Consider the following 27,687-nt stretch of genomic DNA (forward strand, 5'->3'; position numbering starts at 1 on the left):
AAAGTCTCCCAGATTCCCTGAAGGAACAATGGTGGAGAGAGAGTCCCGTGCCCAGAAGAGGATGTGGGGAGTGTAACAGCATCACTTAGCTCCGAGCACAGGGCCACAGACATACAGAGGAAACAAACAAACCACCCCTAGGAAGCCTGGGAGAGAAGAGAAAAGAGGCTTTTTTTTTCTCCCAAGGAGGCCAAGGACCAGACAAATGGCTTATTGGGCCTCAAAACAAGACAGACTTAAAAGAGCTTGTCTAAGGTCCTGGAGTCCTGGTCACCTGTTGTGTGCTGAAGAGCTTCTGCAGTAGTCCCAAACGAATATGTTATGTTACCGGAATCAGGGTCCTCTTTTTAGGATTTAGTGTCATTAATGAAAGAATTTAAGAACAAACTCCAACAGAGGCTTGAGAACAATTGTGTTAGAGTTTCGAAGAAAGCCCCCGGGGCAGACAAGCTGTGAATCCTGATAGCTGCCCAGAGGAGGAGACAGAAAAAGAGCCCTGCTGCTTGAACTAAGCTGAGATGGGGTGGGGGTGAGGGGGCTAGGGGTGAAGGTAGCGGGTGGAGTGGGTCAGCCACGGGGCAGCAGGGGCAGAAGTTTTAGTGACAGAGTAAGGAAGCCCCAATTACCAGAAAAACATAGGCTCTGGCCAGGATCTGGAAGAAAGAGGCAAAAAAGAGAAAACAGGACAATTAAACCTTCAGAAAGGTGGCTGGAGCCAACAGAGACCCATGGTGGATTGAGAGCTAACATATGTCCAACACACTAAAAGCCTGAACAAAGTTTATTTAAAACTATTTCTCTGAGTGTCAGTCTCAAGGCACTCCAGCATTAAACATCAGGGATTTTCTCTTCTTTAATTCTGTTTTGATTTAATGTGCTATGCCATGTGTATGTTTGCCAGCATATGTGTATGTGTACACCTGGCACCTCCGGAGGCCGGAAGGTAGTAGTGGATCCCTTGGAACAGGAGTTACAGACAGCTGTGAGCCTCCGTGTGGGTGATGGGACCTGAACATGGGTCCTCTGTGAGTTCTCTGTGCCATTTCTCCAGCCCCAACTTTAGGGATATCTCAGTCAATGAAATCAGCTCAATAAGAAGCACAAAAGACCTCCACCTGAGCAGGCTTGAGTGAGTGACCTCTGTGGAACCAGGCCCAAGCCAACGACCTCCGAGTAGGTATGAGGGAGTGGCCTCCATGGGACCATTTGCAATATTAAAAATGCCAAATACTTTACCTACTGAGCTACCTTGCTGGCTCCAAATAAACCATGTTTAGTGGAGATACTTTAAAAAGGAGATACCCGATTAGCCAGAAGTGCCTAAAGAACTAGCCCACTCCATTGGTCATCAGGGAATTTGGTAGGCATCAGGAAAGAACCTATGTTACAATGTGGCTGGGCTACTATACCCAGCTATTTAAACACGGGTCTAAGTGCTATTGTGAGACTGTGTGAGACTGTAGGCCATAACCAGGAAGGAAGGAAGGAAGAGCCCTAGGTAATCTAAGTGGGTCTGTTAAATCAGTTGAAAGGACTTGGAAGAGCAGAGGATGTCTGGATGAAGATGGCATCCTGTGGATAGCAGCTCCCACCCTGTATCCTGAAGCCCTTGACCTGCCCTGCCCTTCCTGACTGCCTGCTCTCCACAGCTTTACTGGCCCTGGGAGCATGAAGATGAAGGCTGGGGAGGAGATCCCTGGCAGCCTCAGGAGGCCTGAGAGGAGACAGCTCTGTGTGAAGGTGGCTATATTGTCATCTTCTGACCTCCAGGAAAACAGGAAATATACATGCCACACACCATGGGGCTGCCCTGTGAATCTCCTGGGACATTAGACTTCCCAGGTTCTAAGGACAGGCTACACTGAGCCATTCGCAGGACAGGGACCATCAAAAGGGCTAGATGACCAGTGCCACACATTTGTTTTTATCTCACTTATACCCCCAGCTTCTGGAGTGACCCCTGGCTCACCAAAAGACAAGCGCTCACTTCCCCAGGAACTAGAACTTCATTTGGAGCTGGATGGTCCAGTAATTTACAATCCCAGAACTTCTGGGGGGGGAGTGCCTGGCATAATTGAGTAAAGCTGCCCTTCCCCTTTCTTTTCCACCTCCCACTGTAGCTATCCTAAACCTTATGTCTGTTTTGCTGTTTTTCTGTGACTGAGATCCAGAAAAAAACAAACAACAAACAAACACACACAAAAACATCAAATCCTACCTACACTTAATTCCCAAAGTACAACGTGTCTCTCTTCCCTGGGCACTAACCTACCTGCAGTCTAATTTCTGCATGATTATTTGTGTTTGTGTGGTTCCAGACACTTCCGGGAAGGCCTCCAGGTTTTTCTGCCCACTTCCGTCTTAACTTGGAAGCCCCCAGCAAACTGGGATTTTTCTCAGCACTTTACGTTATGAGGGGTGTGGTGGTTTGAAAGAAAAAGGCCACCAAAGGGAGTGGCACTGTTAGGAGGTGTGGCCTTGTTGGAGGAAGTGTGTCACTGTGGAGGCGGGCTTTGAGGTCTTATATATGCTCAAGTCATAGCCAGTGTTTCAGTCTACTTCCTGTTGCCTGCCGATCAACATGTAGTAGCTCCTTCTCCAGTACCATGTCTGCCTGCACGCTGCCATGCTCCCCACCATGATGATAATGAAGTAGACCTCTGAAAATGTAAGCCACCCCTCTTAAACACTTTTCTTTTATAAGAGTTGCCATGGTCATGATGTCCCTTCCCAGCAATAGAAACCCTACAACAAGTACTTTCCCTGAATCTGGCAAGTATATAACTGGAAACCTTTGCTTTTACCGCAAAGGTCAGGTACCTCATGCTCAGGTGGATTTTCCATGATAGACGAACATCCTGGCCAGCATTAACAGCCTAGAACCACCAAGGGGAGAAAGAATCTCAACTGAGTAGTTGTCTTTATCATGTTGGTCTGTGTACATGTTTACGATGGGTTCTCTTGATTATCAATGTATGTGGAAGACTCCAGCCCACTGTGGGTGGTACGTTCCTTAGGCATGTGGTCCTGTAAGAAAGTTTGCTAAGCATGAGCCTGTTGGTGAGCAAGCCAGCAAGCAGCATTCCTCCATGGTTCTTGATTCCAGGTTCCTGACATCTTTTAAACTTCTCCCGCCCCCCCCCCCAACCCCGTAATTGCTTTTGGTCAGAGTATTTATCACAGCAACAGAAAGGAAACTAAAATAATTATGGTAGGAATGTATAACAATTCCCCATCTTACCATTTTCCATTCTGTTTCATATTAAAATGAATCATCATTGTAAGTTCAAACTCCAGGTCACAGCAATGCAGGGAGTTAGGGTATGTCACTGTAGACAGAAGTTAACCATCTCGGTTTGTGAAAGGAGTGAGATCCCTTGGAGACCATCTATGATCAGGCCTTACACTCATTTGCTGCTATTTTAACTTTCTTCATTGAAAAGATTTTTGTATAAAACAAAATAAATATTGTCTCTAGATTTGCAGCTTTCATTGAAAATATTGGTAATTGTACTTGAAGTTTTTTAAAGATTTGTTTTATGTGTATGGGTGTTTTATTTGCATGTGTCTGTGTCTATATGTGTACTATATGCATGCCTGGTACCCATGGAGAATATCTGTAGAGTAATTCCACCATGCTGGAGATCTGTCTAAGTCTCAGTCTTATCCTGACGAGGACTCTAGAAACCACGGAACATGATGATTACAGTCAGTTTCTGTGTGCACTGACAGTTTCTACTTCTGTGTGTATGACAGCCTCAGTTAGAACATAAGCAGGAATAATGCATCTGTATTATAGCATGTCCAGACTCCGTTCTTGTTAGTTTCCCCTCAGGAATACGGTATAACACCTGTTTGCACAGCATTCACTTTGCATTAGGAATTGTGTCATCTAGAGGATTGTAAAGCTCCCTAGAGGAGGATGGGCACAGCATCCTGTGCAAATATCACATCGTGTCTTGTAAGGGACTTAAGAGGCTGCAGAAGTTTGTATCCACAAGGGCCTCGAACCACCATACTGAGAGACCACCTACAGTGGGGATTTGAAGGTTTAATGTGTCTCTAAATGGCCCTATTGACAACACAGACTTGCAAGTCCCACTCCCAAGGACACACAGTCAATACTCTGAGGTGCTGCCTGCCTTTCTGTATATTCACCACTTCCTCTGTCTTATGTAAGCTCTCATTCCCCTACGACTAGAGAAACTGAGGTTCTCTTTTAGAGTTCTTAGTCTCATAAATAAAAGAATCTAGAAATTGAATTAAAAAAAAAGAATCTCAAGAGAATTTTATTAGAGTTTAAAACAGGGTAGAGGTTAAGTTAAAATCCCAGCTGCTGCCAGGAGATGGGAAAAAAAAGTCACACCTTTTAGAATAGGTGTAGAATAGAAATAGAAACGGTTGGCTAAGAAAGGGAAAAACACTCCAAGAGTAGAAGTGGGCTAGTGAGCTGGGGAAAGAGTCCAAAAAGCAACCAGACATTCTTTATATAGTCATTTATTACCACACACACACACACTCACACATGCACACTCAGTTGCCCACGCGCACACACTCACATGCACAAGCATGCACACATGCGCGTGCACACACACACACCTTGCTGCCCCAGTTTGTAGTTTTGGACACTGTCCCATAGATACTCCATTCGTTAGGTGACACCAAGGGCCCTCAGTCTTTCACTGCAAACTGGCTTCTTTCACATGTTAATCTTGATTTAGTTTTCAAAAATCCTACTCTCCAGTGTTTTGGGGGTCAAAGAGGGCTGGAGGGACCAGGAGAGCTCCTGAGGAGGTCTTAGCCTGTTTCAAGACTTCTGTACCACACCAGCTCAAGGCTCAGGGAACATGGCAGACGAGGAGCAGAAAGACCATGAAAGCTGAAAGACAAGACGGGAGGAGGGCTATGAAGTACTGTATTCCGAAGCTGACGTGTCTGCTGTGCTTCATGACCTTCAGCCGCTGCGGTTCCTGTTCAAGTTCAAGTCAGCCCATGACACCCATCACCACCCTTACAGGCTGCAGTAACTGAACTAAATGGGTACCAAAAACCAAAGCCAAACAAACAAACAAACAAAAAAACATTACAGTGGGAGAAAGACACATTGAGGGGATGGGGGAAGTGAGGGTGAAGCCGGGAGTATGATCAAGACACATTGCACACGTGTGTGAAATTGCCAAAGAGTAAGTAAAATAGTCTAAAACTTAAAACAGGCATTAGAGAAACATGAAATGCAAATTATACATAGCATAAATAAAGAGGATTTATGAGAGAGGAAGAAGAGGTCTACAGGAAAGAAAAGAAAAGGTAATAAGATAAATGCACACTAAGAAAGCAGGAGGGACAATCGGGGAAATAAGAAGGGCCAGCAAGAGGAGGGAAGGAGGTATGGGGAGAGTAGAGTGGAGCGAATACAACCAAATTATAATGAGAGGTATATAAAAATATCATAATGAACTCTATTACATTGTATGCTGACTAAAGTTAATAATGAAAAAAGAAGTTGCCAGTTTCCAAACCATAGCATTTTGTGTTTCCAACACCAGTGTGACCTTTGCCCCACATCCCTTCCCAGACCTGGAGCTGCCGGTTTTGTTGACACTAGTCAATCTCGGGGGTGTGTCCTAGTGGCTCACTGAGAGGTCAGTCTGCACTTTAACCTTCTTCCTAGAATTTTGACTACTAATGACATGAGTGTTTGTCATGGGTAGATATCCCATCCCTTATACCATCCTCGACAAGATGTCTGTTCTTATAATATTCCCATTTGACAGTTGATTGTTGTTGTTGGCAGTGACATGGGATTTTATTCACTTGAAGAATGAACCCTTTCTCAGCCATGTGTGGATGCTTTATCTGTTTTGCAGCTTATCTATGCATCCTTTTTGCAACACTTCTTTTAAATAACTTAAGACTTTCAGAGAAACTGCAAAACCTGTCCAAAGAATTTCCAGTCTTTCTTCACAAACCATGAGTGTTAATATTCCACCATATCTCCTGTTTAACACATTATCTCTCTGCTTCTGTCTCTCATGTGTACACCTTGTAATCTTGTTTGCTTGTTTTTCGAGACAGACTCTCGCTATGTAGCCAAGGCTGGCTTTGAACTTATGGCAATCTGCCTCCCTCAGCCTCCCAAGCTCTGAGATTACACCTGTGCCACCACTAACAACTCAATATTTTTTTCTAAACCATTTGAGACTAAGTGGTAGAGACTAAATTCTTTTACCTGTGCTCCTTCGGTGAGTAAGTTTCCTCAGTAGCCTGTATACACAGAAAGCAATTGGCTCTTTTTCTAAAGTTTATTTTTAGAAACAGTCTGCGTGTGTACCTGTTTCTTGGTACCTGCACTATGTGAGTGCAGGTGCCGAGGAAAGCAGAAGAGGGTGTTAGATCCCTTGGGATTGGAGTGATGGGCAGCCATGCGTAGCATGATGGGAGTGCTGGGTACAGACCCAGGTCCTCCCCCAAAACAAGTGCTTTTAACCGCTGAGCTGTCTCTGCAGCCCCCTGGCTCTTATGTTTAGGTCTATCTAAAATCTATCACCATTTACTTCCCTTCATAAAACAGGGCTCGGCACTGACTTTTATCTATACATACCCTGTCATTTTAGAATCTTTTCTTAAAGATGAATTCCCTTTCCCAAATGATTTATGTTCTAGCTGGCTTCAGATTCTGTGACAAATACCACTATCAAAAGCAACTTGTGGAGGAAGAGGTTTATTTGGCTGACAGGTTACAATCCATCATCAGGGGAAGCCGAGGCACAAACTGAAGCAGGGATCATGGAGGGATGATACAGGCTTCCTTTCCTGGCTTGCTCAACTGCACATCTTACATAGTCCAGGCCCCCCTGCCCAGGGATGGCACCTCCCACAGTGGGCTGGGCCCACTCACCTTAATCAGCAGTCAAGAAAATGCCCCCACAGACATGCCCACAAGACCAATCTGAGGGAGACAGCTTCCCCGTGGACATTCTCTCTTCTCAGGTATGTGTCTAGGTTTATGTCAAATTTACAAAAAGCTGTCACCTTTTATCAAAGGACCTTTATCAAAATCAGCCAAACACGTACAAAAGGATCTTTTTCTAAAATTTCTGTTTTGCTTGCCTCTTTCTTTCTTTTAATTTTTCGAGACAGGGTTTCTCTGTGTAGCCCTGGCTATCCTGGACCCAATCTGTAGACACAGAGATCCACCTGCCTCCCGAGTGCTAGGATTAAGTGTGTGTGCCACCAAATCTCAAATAATTCCGGCTCCGATTTCATGCAAAACCTAATGTTCCTCCGACTAACCTGCTTCTTCAGACAATACCACACAGTTTGGATTATTGTAGTTTCATTCAAAGTCTTGAAATCAGACAGTATAACTCTTTCAGCTGTCTGCCCTTCAGATGGTTTTGTGTAATCTGTCTCCTTTGGTTTTGCATGACATTTGCAAATATAATTTCTTCGGAAACACTTGCTGAGCTTTTGACTGGGATTGCATGGAATCAGCAGGTCAGTGTGGAAGAAAGACATCGGTAAGTTTCTGAGACTTCACAATGCCCTCCGTGATATGCAACCATATTACATTCCATCCAGAGTAAGTGCCGGATTTATTCTTAGGTGCTTGGTCCTGTGAAAATGGTAGTTTTAAAGTTTCCCTTTTTATTGTTTATTGTTTGACTGTGTAGCACAACTGAGATTTATATATTAACTGTTTGGTGAAATTCCCTGACTGGTCCCATGGTTTTGGTATACTGCTCAGGTTCCCACATGCATGAGTGTGCTATCTGCCAAAAACCAGTTATCTTCTTGCCTCAGGGTCTTTGCTTTTTCTCTGTACTGTGCTTGTTAGGAATTTCAGTGCTAAGTTAAGCAGAGGTATTGAAAGGGAACACACCCGCCTTGCTTCTTATCTGGCCCCAAATCAAGCATGATTTTAACATCCTGAATGACTTTGATCAAGTTGAAGATGTTCCTTCTATTCTTAATTTTCTGAGTTTAGAAACACACACACACACACACACACACAAAGAAAGAGAGAGAGAGAGAGAGAGAGGTATTAAACTTTGTGAAATAAACTATACAACCAAAAATCCTAAACTGTCATTTAAGAAAAGGCTCCTGGGACTGAGAATGTGAGCAAAGAGGCCAAGACCATGATGGGGACAGCCAAGGAAACAGCTTACCTGAGCTAATAGGAGCTCGCCAACTCCAGCGGGATGGGGAAGGAACCAGCATAGGACCAAACTAGGCCCTCTGAGTGTGGGTGACAGTTGTATCACTGGGGCAGATTGCGGGACCACTGGCAGTGGAACCAGGATTTATTCCTACTGCTTGTACTGGATTTTTGGAACCCATTCTTTTTGGACGTATACCTTGCTCAGCCAGCCTAGATATAGTAGGGAGGGCCTTGGTCCTTCCTCAAAGCATTGTGCTAGACCTTGTTGACTCCCCATGGGAATCTTTATTCTCTCTAAGTAGTGAAAGGGGGTAGGGTGTGAGGAGGGGAAGTGTAGGAAATGGAGAAGGGAAGGGAGTAGGGACTGGGATTGGTATGTAAAATGAGAAAAGATAGTTTTTTAAATAAAAAGGATTACAAATTTAAAAAGAAAAGAAAAGAAAAGAGAAAAGAAAAGGCTCGTGGGCTGGAGAGAAGACTCATCAGCTGAAAGCATTTGCTGCTGTCATAGAAGACCCAGGTTCAGTTCCCAGCATCCACACAGCAGTTTACAGCCATCTGTACCTCCAGTTCCAAGGGATCCATCACCCTCCTCATGCTTCCAAGGGCTCTGCATGCATTGGTGTACTTCTACAAACTCCACTCACATACATAAAATAAATCTTTTTCTAAAGAAGAAAAACATAGTTTCTGACTCTTCTTTATGTTAAAAAAAAATGTTTTGGTCTATGAGTGTATATCACTTTGGGCCTGATCAAGAGACAGAAACTGCACCATGATTCAGATTAGTATAAAATTAACTATTTTTTTTAAATCACTGTAAGATATAAGAACCCTTCCTGGCACCCTAGAGCCAGAAGAAGTAGCCAAACAGACTTGGAACGGGACCTAACGAGGCTAACACAGACTTCAGTGCAAGGGGCAACATGGCAGCCCAATGGACCAAAGAGAAGTGAGATGCTTTGCACAGACGAGCCAGCGGGAGGCAGCAGTCAAGCAAGCCCCAGCCTGTGGCTAACCACCCAAGCAGGCAGACTAATGTCAGTGTGAACAGGACTCCTGCGGCTGTGGCCATTACGTTGGAAGGTTTGCAGTTCTAAAGGATCGGAAGACAAACCTGAGGAGGGGCCACCGGAAGCAGAGGGATTTGAGACTCTGGAGCAGGTAGGAGCTACAGCCTTCAATGTTTTCATTACAACAGTTGCAGAGAGGCAATGAAGTCGACAGTGGGGTTGAGCACCATCAAGGGACGGTGCCTTCTAGCCATGTGACCAGGACAGAGCACCACTGGTTATCCTTACTCCTGCTTTCTCACCAGTGATACCACCCCAGAAACATCAGGGGAGCCCCTTTCTACTCTGTGTCACTCCATTGTCCTCTACCAAGAAACTTCAACACCATAAGGAAGAAATTCTGCCCATTGCTGAGGGGTAGATATTGAAGGGAGAACCTGGAGCCAAGAGACAATAAACAGGTACCTGACAAAGTACAGTAAAGGAATGGGGTGTCCTTAGCCATCGAATAGTTGACCTTCCCAGAATTCTCTTCGAAGATTCTGAAATATAAGTGGATTATTATTATTATTATTATTATTATTATTATTATTATTATTTTATCTATGTAGGGAACCTGAATCTCACATTAAATTTAACTTTACTCAAATTTAAAGAAATTTCAAGTTAAGTTCTGTAGGCTTTATATCAAAATAAGTCCAGTTATATTAATATTAAGTTGTAAAAGGAATAAAAACAGAAAACCACCAAAGAAAGAGTAGGCATCATATAGTTAGTAGAATTACATATTTCTAGGCTTTCAGTGGGTGAACTAAAGAGGAGAAACATAAAATGTACTCAAATCTCAAGAACAATTACCAGGACTCAAGCAGATGGGACCAGGGTGATAGTTTCCTAAAAGAAACAACAACAACAAAAGCCTGCTAGTATGACATTAAAATCTCACAAAAATTGGACGGAAAAATATCAAAACTTGGATGTTAGTGGGAAAGGGACATGGATAGAAGATTCATAAAGTATTAACTAACAAAGAAGTAGACAAGAATATGCTCAACTTCTTCCTCTTATTGTGATGCAAATTACAACCATCACAGGTTAATTCATGCATTAAATTTGAAAATAAGATAGATGTTAGTATGAATATATGTATTTAAACTGGGGGTGACTCCACCGCTGAGAAATAAATAGAAGATGCTATGCCTGTCTCTAAGAGCTGTGGAGAGCGGTGGAAATAGGGAATAATGCAAACAAGTATTTAAAATAAACAGTAGTTGGGCTAGAAATGGCTCAACGGTTTAAGGGCTTTTCCTCTTGCAGGGACCAAAGTTCAAGCTGCCAGCACCTACTTCTGACAGACTATAAGCACCTATAACTCTAGCTCTAGGGAATCTGACACCTTCTTCTGGTCTCTACAGACACCCAAACACACACACACACACACACACACACACACACACAATTAAAATGAATTCTTAAAAATCAACCACTGTTTATGTTATTCTATTATGTGATTCATTTGAACATGGTCATAATAAATTGGTCAAATAAATTATTTGGCCATGGCTAACACTCACGGGAAGCTAATGTCACAAGATAGGCTATTTATCAAGGTATAAGAGAGAGTTAAATTTGAGTAGCAAAATATATTTATATCATTGTTGCTATCATCATGGATGACTATATGAAGAAGCATTAGAAGGTAGGACAGAACACGTATAACTGATTTATTACAGCAGTGTTTCCTTTTCGAGACAGGATTTCATTACGTAGCTCAGGCCTGCCTGGAAATCCTTTCGGAGCTCTCCTAGCCTCAGACTCAAAACCATGGTCCAGTAGGTGTGGTCAAAGCCTCTAGAGTGCTAGGATAATCTAGCTGCAAAGTTGATTTTTAAAGTTCCATGATTACTAACAATGCTGCTTGTGTGTGTGTGCTCGCACATGTACACACACACACGCACACACATATATATGTGTGTCTTGTATTGTTGAGACAGGGTCTTTCTCGCCATAGTCCTGACTGCCCTGGTACTCATTAAGCAGACCAGTCAGTCCTCGAACCCATAGAAATCCTCCTGCCTCTGCCTCCTAAGTGCTGAGGGTCCATGCTTGGTGTGGGAGGTCCTTCTGTCTATGTCTTGTTTTTATTGGTTAATGAATAAAGAACTGCTTTGAGCCTATAGCAAGAGGGACAGAACAGAACTAGGTGGGGAAAGCTAGGCTGTATGCTGGGAGAAAGAAGGCAGAGTCAGAGAGACTCCGTGGAGCTGCTGGCGATAGACGTGCTGAAACTTTGCTGGATAGGCCACGACCTCATGGTGATATACAGGTTAATAGAAACGGGTTAAATTAATATAAAAGAGTTATCCAATAAGAAGCTAGAGCTAATGGGCCAAGCAGTGATGTAATTAATACAGTTTCTGTGTAATCATTTCAGGTCTAAGCTAGCCGGGCAGCTGGGAATCAGCAAGAAGCCCTCCCTCCCACACGTGTCTAGCTATGCAACACGTCTTTTAAATGAAGCAATTGAAAAGAGAAGGATTCAGGTATGTTTACAAGAAAGCAGCTGGCCAGGATTAACTCTTTCCTGTGCAAGATGTCTGTGTTATGGCGGCCTTCTTTCTCACTAGTCTTCGGCAGCTCTTTGAAGAGACATTACAGTGCTTACATCGCACTGAGTAAGGCCGGCTAACTCTAATCTCTTCTTCTGACATTAGGGGCTGTCATTTGGACCCTCACATTTGTTCCTGTCACCTCATTTTTTGGTTTACACAGTCAGCTCATTATTGAAGGTACTCAGAAGGTTTGGCGTCTTGATGTATAACCTTTACTCACTGTATTTTATAGATGCCATGCTAACTGTACTTCCTCTACCTATTAAAATGCGCAGCCTAAGCCAGCTGTGGAGGTGCACGCCTATAGTCAGTCCCATTACTGTGCAGACCCTATCTCACACATGTAACAGGAGCTGGAGGAATGGCTCAGTGGATAAAACATTTGCTGTACAGGTGTGAAGACCTGAGTTCAAATCCCCGGAACGCAGGGAAAGCCAGGCATGGGAGCATGAGCCTCCAATGGCAGTGCTCCTGTGACGAGATGGGAGGCAAAGAAGGGAGAATGCTTTAGATGCTCACAGGCTTTTTCTAGTCATTCCCTCTCCCAGGTTATCTGCTCTTTCTTCTGGTCCAGCAGCCTAAGTTCTTCAGAGATAAATAGTGCTCCACCCATCAATGCCTAAGGGTCAATTGCATGCCCGGCCCTGTCCCAAGTGCTCTGTCTCACTCCATCAGATGTAGTCTATCGTCCATTCTGGAAGGTCTTCCCCCTGAGTCTGAGACACGGCATCCATTTCAGAAGCCAGCAGATGAGGGGGCTTTCATTGTGCAGGATGATGTCCGAAGTCACATCGTGGTAACCACTGCATTTTCCTAGACGGGGCTTTAAGATTCTTTTAGAGCGCTGCTATGTTTCCAGACAACAGAAGACACCCATCTGCTTCCCGTCTTTTCCCGGGGACAGACCAATGGAGAACAGCTTTAATTGGTAGCATAAATTGCTGGTATTAGAGGAAGTGAGTTGTTTCCTGATGGCAAAGACAGAACAATTGCTCATGATAACTGAGCTGCGTCAGAGGGTCTCTGGAATGCGAACTCTAAGCAAGCGCCTCGATGAAGCCAAGTCTTATAAATTTATGTTTTCTCGTGTGTTGAATTAGTTTCAAGCTCCTTCTTGGAGCACAAAGAGTAAAATAAGCACCCTCTGCTCCACCCTTTCATGGCTTTGATTTGAATTTTGTTCATTTGGTTGATTTTTGGGGGGGCGTGGTTTTGTTTTGTTCTTGTCATTTGTTTTCTGATATTTTGAGACACAATGACCAGGATTGTGTTAGAATTCAATATGTAGCACAGGCTGCCCTTGAGCTTCAGAGCCTCATGCCTTCTCCTGGGGTTATGGGCGTGTGCCTCCACACTGGGCTTCAGCTCTGTTTTGTTCATTTACATTTCTGCTTATTTTTTTTTAATCTGAATCTCTTGAATCTAAACAAGACTGAGGCTTCTTCAGAGGATTTTTTTTCTGGGCTTTGTTTTCCATTTTTATGACGTGTGTATGGGGGCACACATGTGAATACACTCATCTATTTTCCTCATTCCTAGTTTTCAAGAACTTCAATGCTTGGTTTGTTTTGTTTCTGTAGGGGGTGAGTTTAAGTCCTGTGCCATCTAATGACAGTCCTCATGAAAGGGAAATTTACTAAGTGTTTTCAGGAAATTTCATAGACGCTCCTTGGAGAAGTTCCAGCGTGCTGTTTGCTGTAGAATCTGATTTTGAGGATTTCTTTTTTTTTTTTTTTTTGGTTTTGTTTTATTTTGTTTTCCTTTTCCTTTGTGGTATATTGGCCATAAGAACATGAAACTCAGGAGATTGTCCAGTCCTTGTCAGATAAGAGGGCACAGCTTGCCCCTGGGACTCGTTGTGGGGCTTCAGAGCCACACATCACTACTGTAGTGATGGAGAGGTGGGATTCAATCTTTCCTCTTCCTCCTCCCTTCCTCCTTCTCTTCCCCTTCCTCCTCTTTTTCCCAGATAGTGGTTGAACCTAGGACCACGTGGCTAGGCAGGTGTTCTACCCTGTAGGTAACCCACTCTTAGCAGCATTGTCCTGTACACCTGCACCTACTGTATATAAATCAAATTTGGGGAACTGCAAAGTTTTATTGCAAAAACTCCTTATTTCCAAGGAGAGTTCCTACAAAGTAGGAAATACTAGCTGGGTTGGTGGGTTTAAAATTTTGGTTCTGCGAGTATAGAAGGAAACAAAATGGGCAAGAATATACATCTCAAGACAAACTTGTTTCTAAAAGCCTCATTAAGATTGTAGATGAGTGTAACACACACACACACACACACACACATACACACACACACAGCACCTTAAACTTCAAGCTGCCACATCCTTGCTGTCCTTACTCAGTGCAGACTCCTGGAAGCCGTCTGTGGTGTCCACTAGAGATCAGGAGAAAATCCAAAGTTGACAGCTGGACTTTGCTTTCTTGCTTCCTGCCACCCCCTCGTCCTTTGGAGGAGAGCTAGATACAAGCGAGTGGCTTCGGCCCTTTTCGTTATTTCTTTTGAATCTCAAGCGCCTCAGCTGACTCTCCCAGTCAAAGGAGGCAACAGGTTACTCTGCCCACTGGCCCCACAGGAGGGTCCTGGAGCTGAGGAGCTGCTGCCCAAAGCCCAGAGCGAGCGAGGAGACGTTCTTCCAGATCCAGGCGCGCCGAGAAGCTCAAACTTTGACGGGGTAAGGACTTAGGAGGGGTTGAGCCGAAAGTTGCTGGGGCGTTTCTGGATTGCTGGGTTGAGCCGAAAGCACTGGGAACGCAGAGTCCGGGCTGGATCCAGAACCGGGCGCGAAGCCCATGGGTCGGCGTGGCGCTGTCCGCAGCCTACGGTGCTGAAACGTATCCCGTCCGGGTGGAAAAACAACTTCTTGAATGACTATGCAGACACAGGGGCACCCCACATCTCTCCAGTATGCTGGGAACAAAAGCAAGGATCCTCGGTGCTCCTCATAGCACCCCAGTTCCTGCAGACTCGCTGAGCTAAGCCCGCTAAGCCGTCAAGGAGCCAAGCAGAAATTACTGGGCTGACTCTATTGGGACAAGACTGGGTCCAACCGTGAGTTCTCCCGTGACACCTCCAGCCACACTGTACCCAGAGGCAGCATGTTCACTGCCACTAAATCAGGAAGGGGCTCAAGATCCACCTTGTCCCTCTTGCTCAACTGATTAGAGTCTCCCAGCGCCAGCACAGCGCTGGGGACACCCATTTGGGAGACTTGGAAGGAGTCACCCTGTGTGAGCCATCTCTTCCAAACCCTATTCAGCCTAGAAAGACAAAGAGACAGGTGAAATGAGGAACGGGTGGGGAATTCGTTTAAGAAAGAAGCATACTTTCTGGTGTTAATTATAAAATTATATCCGACTTAGCCATGGGGTCAGAGGGCTTAGGGGCTAGAGTACAAAGAAGGAGTGGTGGCCCCTGATCCCTTTGAAATCTGCTTATCAGCTAAGATGTCTGGTTCTGTCCTCAGGATTTTCTCAACCTCTCAGCACCTCCCCTTTTCTTCTACCCCTTCCTCCTAGCCCATCACTGGCACCCACTGGCTGGTGATCTGGACTGGGACTGGAGTGGGGGGCTAGGAAGTAGGGAGAGATGATCCAGTTTTCTTCCCCCATTACCTTCCTTTCTACTGTTGTTGGGACTTCAATCCTCAGACCTTCCTAGGCACAGCTTGCATCTTGAAAGAAGGGGACTTAAGCAGAGTGGTGTGGAGCCTGCAGCCTTGAGTAGCTGTTGGTGAAACTGAGCCTCCCAGGTGAGATCTATTTGCTCAGGATTCTCCCTGTAGCTCTGCCCCAGATAATTCCTCCCACAAAGTTAGACTGCCCCATGTGGGTGACCATCATCAATTCTTATTCTGGGCTGAGCCTGGAATCTGCTGCACCACCCCCAGTCCCTCAAAGCTTTAGACAGTGGTCCACCATCTGGGTTCGAATGTCATCCCATAGCAGGCAGCTCAGATCCATGCCAACATTCTCTGCAAGGCATCTTCTCCCACCACCATACAATATCGTTCATTAAAACAAACAGTAATATGGTTACCTGGTCATAGCGGTCACTAACTGCAGTGTGCTTTGGTTCCCTGCCTCCTAAACTGAGAATTCATGGGAAAGGGGCCCTGTAGAAAGTTGAAAAGGCATCAGAACAGGTGAGGGATATCATTCATATCATGAGCAAACCAATCTTTTATGCCAACATTCCAGCTGTAGGAAATTTGGTCTCCTCATTATTGTGATTTCTACTGAGTTTCAAGGGATCCCCTGGTGTAAGTGAAGATGGATGTGAAATCTGCTCTGCTTCACAGCAATGTCCAAACACACCCTTCCTCTTCTACCCCTTTTCTAAGACCCCTAAGGGGGTCTTCCATAGCCCTGGATGCCAGAACCAGGTGGTTGCTCTCTAATGGCTGACTGAATGGCACCAGATTTCAGTCACTTTCTCTGGGACCTTAGCCAGGACTTTGTGTGCCTCTTGCCTTTGGTGCACCTGCTCTTATGCCTTTTCTGTTCTCATTCACTGTCTGCTGGAGGATGTGCTTCTGGTTAAGAATGGGGTTGCTATGGTGACCGGTCTCAGGTTGCCATAGTACCCAGAGGTAAACAGTTGGAAGCTGCTCAGCCTCTTCTCTAGTTCTGGAAGATGGCTCTGACTGCCAGCTTCAGGCAGGAGTTGAAAGACAATAGCCAGATCCCAGCACCTTGCTCTGACCTACCCCCAGCATGCTGCCCACCTGAAACCCTCACTACCGCTCCCCCCACACACACACACACAAAGCCTCGAGGTTGAGATGGGTCAGTCTTTTTCTCTACACTGCTTCCCACATCCCACACTCTGGCACTGGGGACAGAGAATGGCTTTCCCTCTGGCTTCACTTTATTGTACCCCGATGACTCCTGACTATAAAGCAAAATTCAATGGGAGAAACAGAATTAAATTAATTAAGCAGGCCCAGTCTCTGCCCTGGGGGACTTCTCTGTAGTGTGAGAGAGACGAGGCTTAAAAGCACCTGTGAGTGGCCTGTTTTCTGGACTGGAGTGGACATAACAGCAGCCCTGAGGTTAAAGAGATGTTGAGGCCTGGCAGAAGGCCTCTCAGGAAAGGTCACCTTGAAACTAACTGCAAGTTTAAGTTGAAGAAGAGCAAAAGGACTCTCTTGGGCGGAAGTGCCAGCAGGAGCAAAGGTGTGCAACTGATCAGGACATGGCAGGCCTGGGAACACAAAGCTGCAGCATGGCAGTGGCTTAGCCTGCGGCTCATGCAGCAGCACCGATGCTCTGAGGCATTGGGATCCTGCACCATGGGCTCCTAAGAAGATAGAAATGATTAGAGCTATTTCGCAGAAAGACTCTGTAGCTACTCTTAGAGATTCATTCATTCATCTATCCCATACTCATTGAGAATCTTCCTATCTTAAGAACCAGACTCTAGTTCAGTGGTTCTCAACCTGTGGGTTGTGACCCCTTTGGCAAACCTCTATCTTCGAAAAAATATTTACGTTGTAATTCATAACAGTAGCAAAATTACAGTTCTGAAGTAGCAATGAAAATAATTTTTTGGTTGGGGGGTCACCATAACATGAGGAACTGTATTAAAGGGTTGCAGCATTCGAAAGGTTGAGAACCCCTGCTCTAGATGGATTTCATGAAAGAAATATTAAGAGTAGAAGGCATTCCAACAATCTCAGAGAGAGAAACGGGAGCCTACACCAAGGTGGGGCTCAGATGGAAGTGGCTAGGAAGCTGCCTCTGTTTGGTTCTCAACTATATGCCTACTGCCTGGATGAGCCCCTCGGAAGTGACTGGTTCCCAGGCCATTTTTGAATTAGTGGATGGTGAAGAAGACAGAAGGTATCTCTGGTTAGTTTATGGTAATTGAATGGACTTGGGAATGTTCCATCTGAGGCAGTAAGGAAGAGCAAGAATGAAGGCTCACAGTCATAGCTGAATGGCCAGCAGACTCTGAGTATCACCCAAGTATTAACCAAAACGCAGCTTGAGAGCATGCCTCAGAGTGTCTCAGAAGGACGCTGTGACAACAGAGAGTGTGCCCCCAGGAAATCTTTCTAGGGAAGCTCCACTCTTCACAGTGCCCATACGTACCCTGGGTGGCAGTGAACTCCCAAGGCTTCCTCTGCCATCTGCAGGGCTTGCATCTTTCACCTTGAACTACAATACTACAGTGGAGGGGTTAGTCAGCCACAAAATCCTCCTGTAGTTGCCTGGCAAAGTCATCCTTGGAGTTAAACCCTTTCACCGTAGTACAGTGCTTCTCACTCACGCCCTAGCTCTGCCTCAGGCTGACTGGGAACAAGTTATTTAACCATTCTGCATCTCTACTTCTGCAAACTTAAGTCATACTTTCATTTGGCTGTTGGGGGAGGGGAGGCTGTTCTTTCCTTCTCGCATGTAAGTTCTGGAAGTCAAACTCAGGACGTCAGACTTGGCAGCGATCATCTTTACTCACTGAGCCATCGCCCTGTCATGGAGTGGGTGCTTTGTAACAGTTCCTGAACACAGATAGAACAATGAATATTTTTAATCATGGCAAAGTATTGCTTTCATCGTCATGTTCCAAAAGTTAATTAGCAACAAATACCTTCTGCAGTTGCATGGTGATGTCATTGCTAGAGAAAACGTTCCTGGCCTGGCCTCACTAGCACAGGGTATGGGGCAGGTAGGAGAGTAGTTCTCAAGAGGGCAGCAATGGGTTAGCTGCAGGGATGTGGGCTCCCTGACTCTAGTAAGTGCTGGGGACCACTTTCATCCTCTTATAATGCCAAGGCTCTTATTACAAAGTCTTGTGAGTAGACTTGGACCTGAAGAATCCAGGGTCCTGGTAGCTCCACTCATCCCTGGAGAAGATCAAGGCACTTCCTAAGCATAAGACAGGCCTCTGCCTCCCCTGCTAACAACTGTAATTGGCAATCGTGTTCCCATTTCAAAACATTCTCTTTCATTCCCAGTCTCTTCCTGTTCCTGGAAACAGTACTCGGTTTTCCTCTTGGGCAGGAATTGAAGATTTGCAGTTGGCGTCTGGGAGCCTCTTGCTTGTGTTATGAAAATGCGTAGACTTTAGAAGAGGGACAAACACACTCACCACCTCTTCCTCGAAAAACAACTGAACTCTCCCAATTCTGCTAATAGCAGACTCCCTCCATCTTCTTGCAGGGGCACCTTGGCTTCGGGTGTCTATACACTCTCTAGAGACATCCCCTCGCCTTCCACTTCAGCCCCCAACATACCTCAGTACACCCTGCTCAGTACACCTTATCTAAGACCTGAGGCGTTGTTTGGGACCCAGTGGGCAGGGAGAGCATGTTGTGATAGTGACTGGCCTCAGAAACTGCCCTTGGGTCTTGATAGTCAGGGATTAAACCCTGAAGTCTCACCGTCATGTTCATGCTGGCTAATGAGGTAGTCTGCTATCTGAATTTTTTTGCCCCAGATCACCAATCTGCAAAGTAAATAGCACTGATACTACCTCATAGGGCTATTGGTAGGATTAAATTAGTCAATTCAAATAAAACTTTATAGTGCAATGCCTAACATAATCCTCAAATTGACTTGGTGTTGGTGGTGGAGGAGGTGGTGGTGGTGGTAGCAGTGGTGGTGGAGGTAGTGGTATTGATTTATTAGTTACTTTTCTGCTGTAATAAAACACTACAGATAAAATCAACTCATAGAAGAAAGTCTATCCTAGTGAGAAGGCATGACAGCAACAGGCGCAGAAGCCAAAGCATGAAGTAGAGAGAAGCTAGAAGTAGGGCGAGCTCGCCCCAGTGAGCTGCCGACAAAGCTGGACCTCTCAAACCTCCTCAGGTGGTATAGAGGTTGTTGTTGGCCTGGATAGGTGACTAGGCCGGGCATTGATATGAGTCACAGTCATGCCAATAATTTTGTACCTTTCCTTTAATGCTAACCAAAGTCTTAGGGAACTGCCCTATTTTACCTAAAAACTGCATGATGGTGGTGGTGGCGGTGGTGGCAGCGATGGTGATGATGAATGTGTTATTTTGACACATGTCCCTGTAATTGTGTTCATATTTTGTTTTATGTATTGTGTTTATATCATGTTCTGCCAGTTAAACCTAGCAGATATTGTGAATTCTGCATTTTAGGGTATTTTAACTTTAGGTTGAGCATTCAACATTAGACACATACAATTCACATCTACACAGATTATCCACTTAAAGTAATGAACTTTTAGTGCATTGGCAATTTTGGAACCATCACAATATAATTTTAGGACTTTAAGCAGCACCCCCTCCATATACCATATACCTACTAGCACCGCTCTTCTTTCTAACCTCCCCACTCTAACCCTAGGTTGTCAATCTTCTTTCTATCTTCACGGACTTACATGCTCTGTGAGTTCCCATGAAATCACACAGTCTTCCATGACTGCCTTTTTCCACTCAGCATAATGTCTATCCATGTTACAGCATGTACCAGAATTTTATTATTTTTCATTGGCAGGTGATTATGTGGACAATGTTATGTGATACTGTTGGCCCATTTGTCAGTTGATTGACATTTAGACACAATCTACAGGTAAGAGATATCTTTCCATTTATTTATATCTCCTTAGCTTTTCTTTCATGTAAAGCCACTTAACTTCTCAAACGTGGTTTGTTTGTCTTGGGAAGTTTTGGGGTATTCCTTCTGTATAGGCCTCAGATTGCTTGAATGTATATAATCCGTGGAACTGGATATGGCAATGTCTGTCCTATGGCAGGCTCACAAGTCTCAGAGTGAGTCAGGACTAGGTAACTGAGGATCTACTCCACAGTTTGCAGGTAGGAAGGAAAAATAAAAAGACTATTAAAAGCAAGGTTTAGAGAAAGCTCCAGACAGGGGACACTGTGAGAATTGTTGGCTGTTTGGAGTGTGTTTGGACAAAGTGAGCCTGTCCAGTCACCCGTTCCCAAATGAGATGGAAATTTCCAGGGTGAATCACTCACAGGATTGTGTGAGGACCCAATAAATTAATATACACTTCTAGTTATCAGAGACCAGAACCTGACAGAGAACAAGTGCCCAGGACACGGGAGATGGTTCTGTGGTGAGCAGCACCCTTCGGGACCCTGCCACTGCTTCACTTAGCCCGTATACTTTTTATTGGCTTTTATATGTATGTGCAGTGGATTTGGAGAAGCAGTGTTTAGGTAAAATGGAGGAGTTCCTTAAGGCTTTGGTTAATAGTAAAGGAAAAGTTCAAGATTATGGGCATGGGTGTGACTCATATCAATGCCTGGCCTAATCACATATCCAGGCCAACAACAAAGACAAAGATGAATTCCATGGTATCAGATTCTCAGTCAAGTCCTTGAAGGTGCCCAGCATGGTGGCTAACAGGTGGCCAGTGTTAGTGAGATTGTGTTGTTTGGAGGAACCCTACACTAGTCCTTAAAGCAGGGTTAGGGTTTTCTCCCCTATCCACAAGGCACTCCATTCCCCTCACCCCCGTTTCAACACTTCTAGCACTATGCCCTTCCCATTGTTTTACACATTTGTTCAACACACCTGCATGCACACACTCGTCACTGAATTTTGTCATCTCAGAGTAGAGACCTTCACCTTCATAGTCCTCAGGGATAGGTCAAGTTCCTAGTTTCTGAGACATACTAGCAAAAAGCCAATAAAAGGCTTGGAGTAGGGACCAGGGAAGAACACAGGCCATATTTAGTCATATTATAAAGAGAATATAAGCTGTCTGAAATTGTGTGGTTTTAGTTCTCTGGTCAAGTTCTAGAATACACACATGCATTTGGAGATGGCTCACAAATCATTTCTAGATTCTTACCTATGAGTACACTTCAAGGTCACCTTCAAAGCTAGCGGGATGCATCTTTTTTCTGTTTTGGAAAATAATTCTTTTGTTTGCCATTCACACAATAAGGGATTTGCACGTAGCTAATCCCTTATTTGTGGATGGCAAACAAAAGAAGTCCCGATGTGGACTTCAGAGCCAGCCAGAACCAAGTCTCCCCCTTCTCAATGACAACATAAGCATCTCTACAACCTCATAGGGCTCTGAGGACTAGCAGCTGCAGCCAGGGCAGCCATGGCCACTGGGGCCTCTCCAGAATGGCAATTTCCTCTTCAGCAGAGCCTTGGGGCCACTGGCCTCTCTTGTAGAACTCCTTGGATTCAGGAGATGGGACAATATCACTCTCTTGATACTATGTTACTAGATAATATACTATGACTGAAGAACTGGGAAATAAAGAGAAAGAAAAGAGCCCCCATGCGACCCTCCTTCTGTGAAATGTTCACAGATCAAGAAACTAAAATGTTAGCATTTTTCTCTCTTAAGAATATTTCAGTTTATTGAGGGAGAATGGTAGAGAATCGTGGCCTAGCAACCTCTAAGGAGTTGATGAGTCTGCTTAGTGCCCATCGCCCGGAGGCAACGGTTAGGCTCAACAGGGCTTCTGAATGCAGTTTCTAACCCACCCCCCATCGTGAAGTCACCTTATCAAAACAATAAAACTGGATTCTGAATTTGAACACCCCTCAGCGAGAGTACCAGCGCACAAGGTGTGGCTTAGAGTTGGAACTGACAAGAATCTGTAACATAGGTGCATCAGTCATTCAGAATATAAGGACCTTATTTAAATTCTGATGCTTTTTACCTTTTTATAAAGATGATCATTTATGACACTTAAGAACCAATTAAAGCAAAATCTTATGAGTTGTATTTCCCTGTAATTACACACACACGTGTGTGTGTGTGTGTGTATCCCTATCCCTAAAGATAAAACTAAAAGAGAAATTAGGTTTACTCCTAAACACTGAGGAACCTGGGTCTCTTAATAACACATTTTATATATGTTTAAATATCTATCCTAGTGGTGATAATTTCCTCTCCCAAAGTCAAAACAACCGAACATGTAGGTGGTCTATTTGGGGAGTGATTGAAGGAAGGGCAATAGGGGCCTTGGACAAAGACAAAAGGGAGGAGCAGAAAGCCAAGGCAGTGAACATTACCAAACAGATCACAGCTCAAGGCAGCAGGGCCTCTCCAAAGAGCCTACAGAGTGTTCTTCAGAATTCTCTTCCTGAGAGATGGAAGGCTACACACCCTCTGAGCCCTGATCCAATTAATCAAGTGTGGCCCAAGGGGAATAAAGTCTGTTAAGTGCCACTGGGTTTGTGCATATGCCAGAATAGCTAAAGTGTTTCAAGGAGGTGTTCCTCGAGGGAAGAAAATGGAAGGTGACTAGCCCATAGCACAACTGACGTATTGCCAGGCTACCCAGCATGATCTAGTTGCCATAGCAACAGTGAACCTGAAAGATGGGTAGGAAAGATGTGAAGTAGAGGATCATGGATGCCTATTGTTCAGGCCCCATTGGCACATTGCGAACTTAAAAACGCCTCAGCTCCCTACTTTGACAAATACTCTTTCATCTTGAGACTAAGCTTCAGACTGTGACAGCAGGGTGACATTTGATTCTTAGCCTCATCCATGACCTACCCTGTTCTCTTCCCAGCCCTGGGTCACGAAGGTCCTTAAACATATGCATGGGGGTACTCTGCCCAAACTTCCACACTCCATTTCCCCATCCCTCTGAGACAACTGCCCCTTGGCCACAGGTGGACCTAAAGAAGTGCACATTAGAGCCATGCCCAGTAAGACCAGGGTCCTACTGTGCTTTCTGTTGCTCTGATAAAACATTCTGACCAAAAGCAACTTGAGGCAGAAAGGGTTTATTTGGTTTATATGTTCAGGTTATCGTCTAATACTGAGAGAAGTCAGAGCAGGAACTCAAGTAGGAAAATGAATGCAGGAACCAAAGCAGACCTATGAGAGAATGCTGTTTCCTGGCTAGTTCTAGGCCTCCATAACAGTCTGGATCAGAGTTCTAGGCCTCCATAACAGTCTGGATCAGAGTTCTAGGCCTCCATAACAGTCTGGATCAGAGTTCTAGGCCTCCATAACAGTCTGGATCAGAGTTCTAGGCCTCCATAACAGTCTGGATCAGAGTTCTAGGCCTCCATAACAGTCTGGATCAGAGTTCTAGGCCTCCATAACAGTCTGGATCAGAGTTCTAGGCCTCCATAATAGTCTGGATCAGAGTTCTAGGTGGGTATGTCCCCTTGACATCTGGGGTGAAGTGTGGTCAGAGGAGGGACAGCTGTGGCATAGAGCAGGGGTCCATGCTGCTCAGATCTAAGAACTGCACTATTCTTTGTTGCTGTAAACTTTACACTGTGGGGTTCTGGAGTCAGTTGGCTCTGCAGCAGATCCTGGGCAGCCTGGCATAAGCAGCTAATCTGCTCAGTGCTGGGTTTCTTTGTTTGTAAAACAGGAAGGGGAAACTGTTTGGAAACTCCAGTAAGAAAGTGTCCATAGCATCTACCCACACCTTCACGGCAGAAAGCAGGCCTGCGAGAAGACAAAGTGCGACCTCCTCAGGGGTACTGAACAGGGTTTATGCCTAGAATGGAGGGCACAGCTGAGGGGCAGAGGAGAGGAGCACAGGCTTGAGACAGTGTCCTTTATTTGGAGCCATTTGCTGGCACCAAATAGACAAAGGAGAGTCACTTGGCTGCTTTTCTATTGAATCCCCCCAATCTGATTTAAAGCTTGGTATGGCCCCCCATGGGGCTGTAAACTCCTTCCACAGAGAACAGAGAACATCTGGAGTTTATCATTTATTATTCTCTGATAAATCCCAGCTGCTGGAGTGTCCTCTGACACCATCGTAGGTGCTCAGTTAAACACGTAGAAGGGACAACTTAAAGTGAGTTTATTGTTTGCAACCAACCTCATACGTTGGCCGTGATGTTTCCTCAGGTGCGGTAGTCTGAACGAGAAATGTCTCCCAAAGCCAGTCCTTTGAACACTTGGTCCCCAGCTGGTGGTGATGTCTGGGAAAGATTAGGTGGTGCATCCTTACTAGAGGAAATCACTGAGGCTTTGAGATGAAGAGCATTGAACTATTTCCAGCTTGCTCTCTGCTTTGAGCTTTGCATTCGCAGATGTAAGCTCTCAGCTTCCTGTTCCTGCTGCCACGCCTGCCACTCGCTGCCCTGCTTCCTAGCCGTGATGGACTCTTACCCCTCTGGAACCCTAAACCCAAATAAACTCTTTATTCTATATGTTGTTGCCCTGGCCACGTGTCTTACAACAGCACCAGAAAAGTGCCGGCTACACCAGGTATCTCCAGTTGGAATCACTCTCGTCTTAAGCCTGTTTCCTCCCCCTCGCTCCTTGCTCCCTGCTCCCCACTTGTGTTCACAGCCCTGCTCCGGAAGCCTGCTGTCATGACGTCATCCTCGCTCCCTCCCTCCCCTCTAGTCCTTCTCACTGACGCTGCGTCCTGGCGATTCTACCCATTCCCCGGTTTTTAGCCAATTCATTATTGAGGCCAGGTGGTTGTTTAGCTCAGTCTACTGTTCTCTCTCCTCCTGAGATCTTGAAGCAGATTTTAGCTGCTCTCCTCACTCCGCCTCGGGTCCCTATGAATACATTCTGCCCTGGTGCAGCCAGAGTGACCTTTATACCTCTGTCACATCCTCACTGGACTTCAGAGTTAAGCCCAAGTTCCTTGGTACCACCTGTGAAGCCCTGTTGTACCAGCTGCCTCTCTAAATCGCAGGTTCTTGAAAAATCTGTCTATCAGATTTTGTCAACCTGACACAAGCTAGAGCTATCTGGGAAGAGGACTCTTAGCTGAGAAAATGCCTCCATCAGACTGGCCTGTGGTCAAGCCTGTGATTGATGATTGATATGGGTGGTGCTACCCCTCGGTAGGTGGTCCTGGAATGTATAAGAAAACAAACCGAGCAAGTCAGGAAGCGCAAGCCAGTAAGCACCGCTCCTTCATGGTCTCTACATCAGCTCCTGACTCCAGAATCCTGACTTGAGTTCCTGCCTTGACTGCAAGCTGGGGGTGAAATAAACCAAGTTTCTTTTAGTCATGGTCTTTTATCACAGAAGAGAGAGAGAGAGAGAAAGAGAGAGAGAGAGAGAGAAGAAAGCTAGCTAAAACAATAGGCTTTGTCTTACCTTTCTTTAGAAATTACAAAATTTAAAATTGCAGGTTGAAAGTATGAACGCCAGAGATCAGTCAGGCCCAGCTGAGCCAGGGCTGCCCTAGGTAGTTGAATGTTCTGACCTTGGCTGTAGGGCCACAGCTGCTTTGCACAGTGTCTTGGGCAATTGGAATGAACCTTTCTTTGGAAATAGAATTCATTTAGTCCCATGAGTCACTGGGCTATTTCTAGAAATCACCATCTTTCCCTGAAGTGACCTCCACTGACATTGGATATGCTTGGGCTATGGGGCTCCCCCAGAGAGCCTGTGCTGGCCTGTCTTAGTGACCCCAACCTCAGGGGACTGTCTGGAAGCTGGATGACTTTTCCAGTAGTTATAAACATGGCCTCATGGCAGCTGTGCCCTCCTATCAGCTTCCTTGTCTCCCCGATGGTAGGGACACCCTCCGCTGTCAGTCGCAAGAAAGTATGCGCGCGCCACTTGTGACTTGTGAACAGGCTGTAGTGTAGGCTTTATCTACTATTTTGACTGGACATGCTTCTTCACCTCTCTGAGTCAGTTTGTCCATCTATCAGCAGGGATAAAGGTTACAGAAAGTTCACTGTGATTATTAAATGAAGTGTGTCTTGCATTTGACATCACTTTTTTTTTTTTTTTAAATCTCACTGTGTAGCATTGGCTGGCCTGGAACTTACCACATAAATCAGGCTGACCTTGAACTCCCAGCAGTCTGAGCTCTGCCTCTGTTTCCTGAGCGCTGAGGGGGACGGGTTTGTACCACCACACCGTGCCCCGGCATCACCTTTTGTAAGGGTCTTACGAAGATTCACATGCTAAGCCCAGAATCAGTTTTCTCAGTGCTAGTGTTCAAATTCGGGACCCCACATCTGCTGGCTGTGAGAACCATGGTTTCATAATAAGAGGCTCAGAGTGGCAACAGTGAAGCAGTTTGTTTTGCAACCTCGCCAAACCAGACATTACTGATTGAGCACAGAGAGAATCGTTTCTCATAGCTCTGACTCGGGGCCCTACCCTCCCTTTTCTCACTGGCTGAGCAATCAGGAGCAAGCACTCTTTAGCACCATCTGTGTCTTTTCTTTCCCTCCACTGATTATATTCATCATTTTTTTCTCAACAAAAACCATATGTGGTTTTATCTCTGTTTTATAGCCCATTTCCTTTAGAACTGACAAGGTACATGATTGTTATGTCTGCAGATTGTCAACAAAGCTTGACTCTTAGTGATGTTATAGTCTCAGCTTCTGACAGAGTCGGGGTGGGGAAGCTAGATCAGCAGGCTCCCAGTGTCTGCTGCTCGGCTGTAATTGGACCTATGCTCCTCCGACAATGACTAAGGCATTTTATTTATTTTGAAACTAAATTTTGTTTAGCTTTGTTACTTACACTAAGCTAACACAGTTACTTACACCTCCAATTTTGTTACTTACACTAAGCTAACACAGTCAACCACTGAGTTGAACATCCAGCTTTAAAAGGTATATTGAGGCTGGAGAGATAGCTAAGTGATCAAGAGAGCTTGCTGCTCTTACAAGGGACCCAGGTTTGGTTCACAGCATCCAAATAGTGGCTCAAAGTTGTAACTCCAGTTCCTGGGGACCTGATGCTATCTTCTGACATCCATGGACACTGAGCATACACATGATGTGCAGACATACATGCAGACAAAACATTCATACATACAAAATAAAAATAAATCTTTTTTTAAAAAGAAGAGTACTTTAAGAACTATAAAAATTAAAATGAAAGTTGTAGCCCAGGCTGATCCTAAAATCATGACCCTCCTGCCTAGCCGGTTGTTTTCCTGCGCACACCGCCATGATCCACTACACTTTGCTATGAAACAGAACTCAGGGCAGCCGCTGA

At 45.1% G+C, this 27,687-nt stretch overlaps 1 long non-coding RNA gene across 3 annotated transcripts; it reads right to left on the reverse strand.

Annotated features, from left to right (window-relative positions):
* Positions 1–6,705: 6,705 nt before the first annotated feature.
* On the reverse strand, positions 6,706–25,957 carry LOC125397933 (uncharacterized). Of its 3 annotated transcripts, none has more exons than XR_007231232.3 (5): positions 25,816–25,957; positions 15,841–15,916; positions 14,143–14,629; positions 9,643–9,719; positions 6,706–7,977 (listed from the first exon to the last, which is right to left on the reverse strand). It is a non-coding gene; the product is annotated as an uncharacterized LOC125397933 (long non-coding RNA). The 3 variants fall into 3 exon arrangements; XR_014998283.2 differs by having other exon boundaries at positions 14,143–15,062; XR_014998284.2 differs by having other exon boundaries at positions 14,106–15,062.
* Between the last annotated feature and the right edge of the window lie 1,730 nt (positions 25,958–27,687).

Source organism: Myodes glareolus, chromosome 18 (assembly GCF_982192425.1).
Source record: "Myodes glareolus chromosome 18, mMyoGla1.1, whole genome shotgun sequence".
Classification (NCBI taxonomy): domain Eukaryota; kingdom Metazoa; phylum Chordata; class Mammalia; order Rodentia; family Cricetidae; genus Myodes; species Myodes glareolus.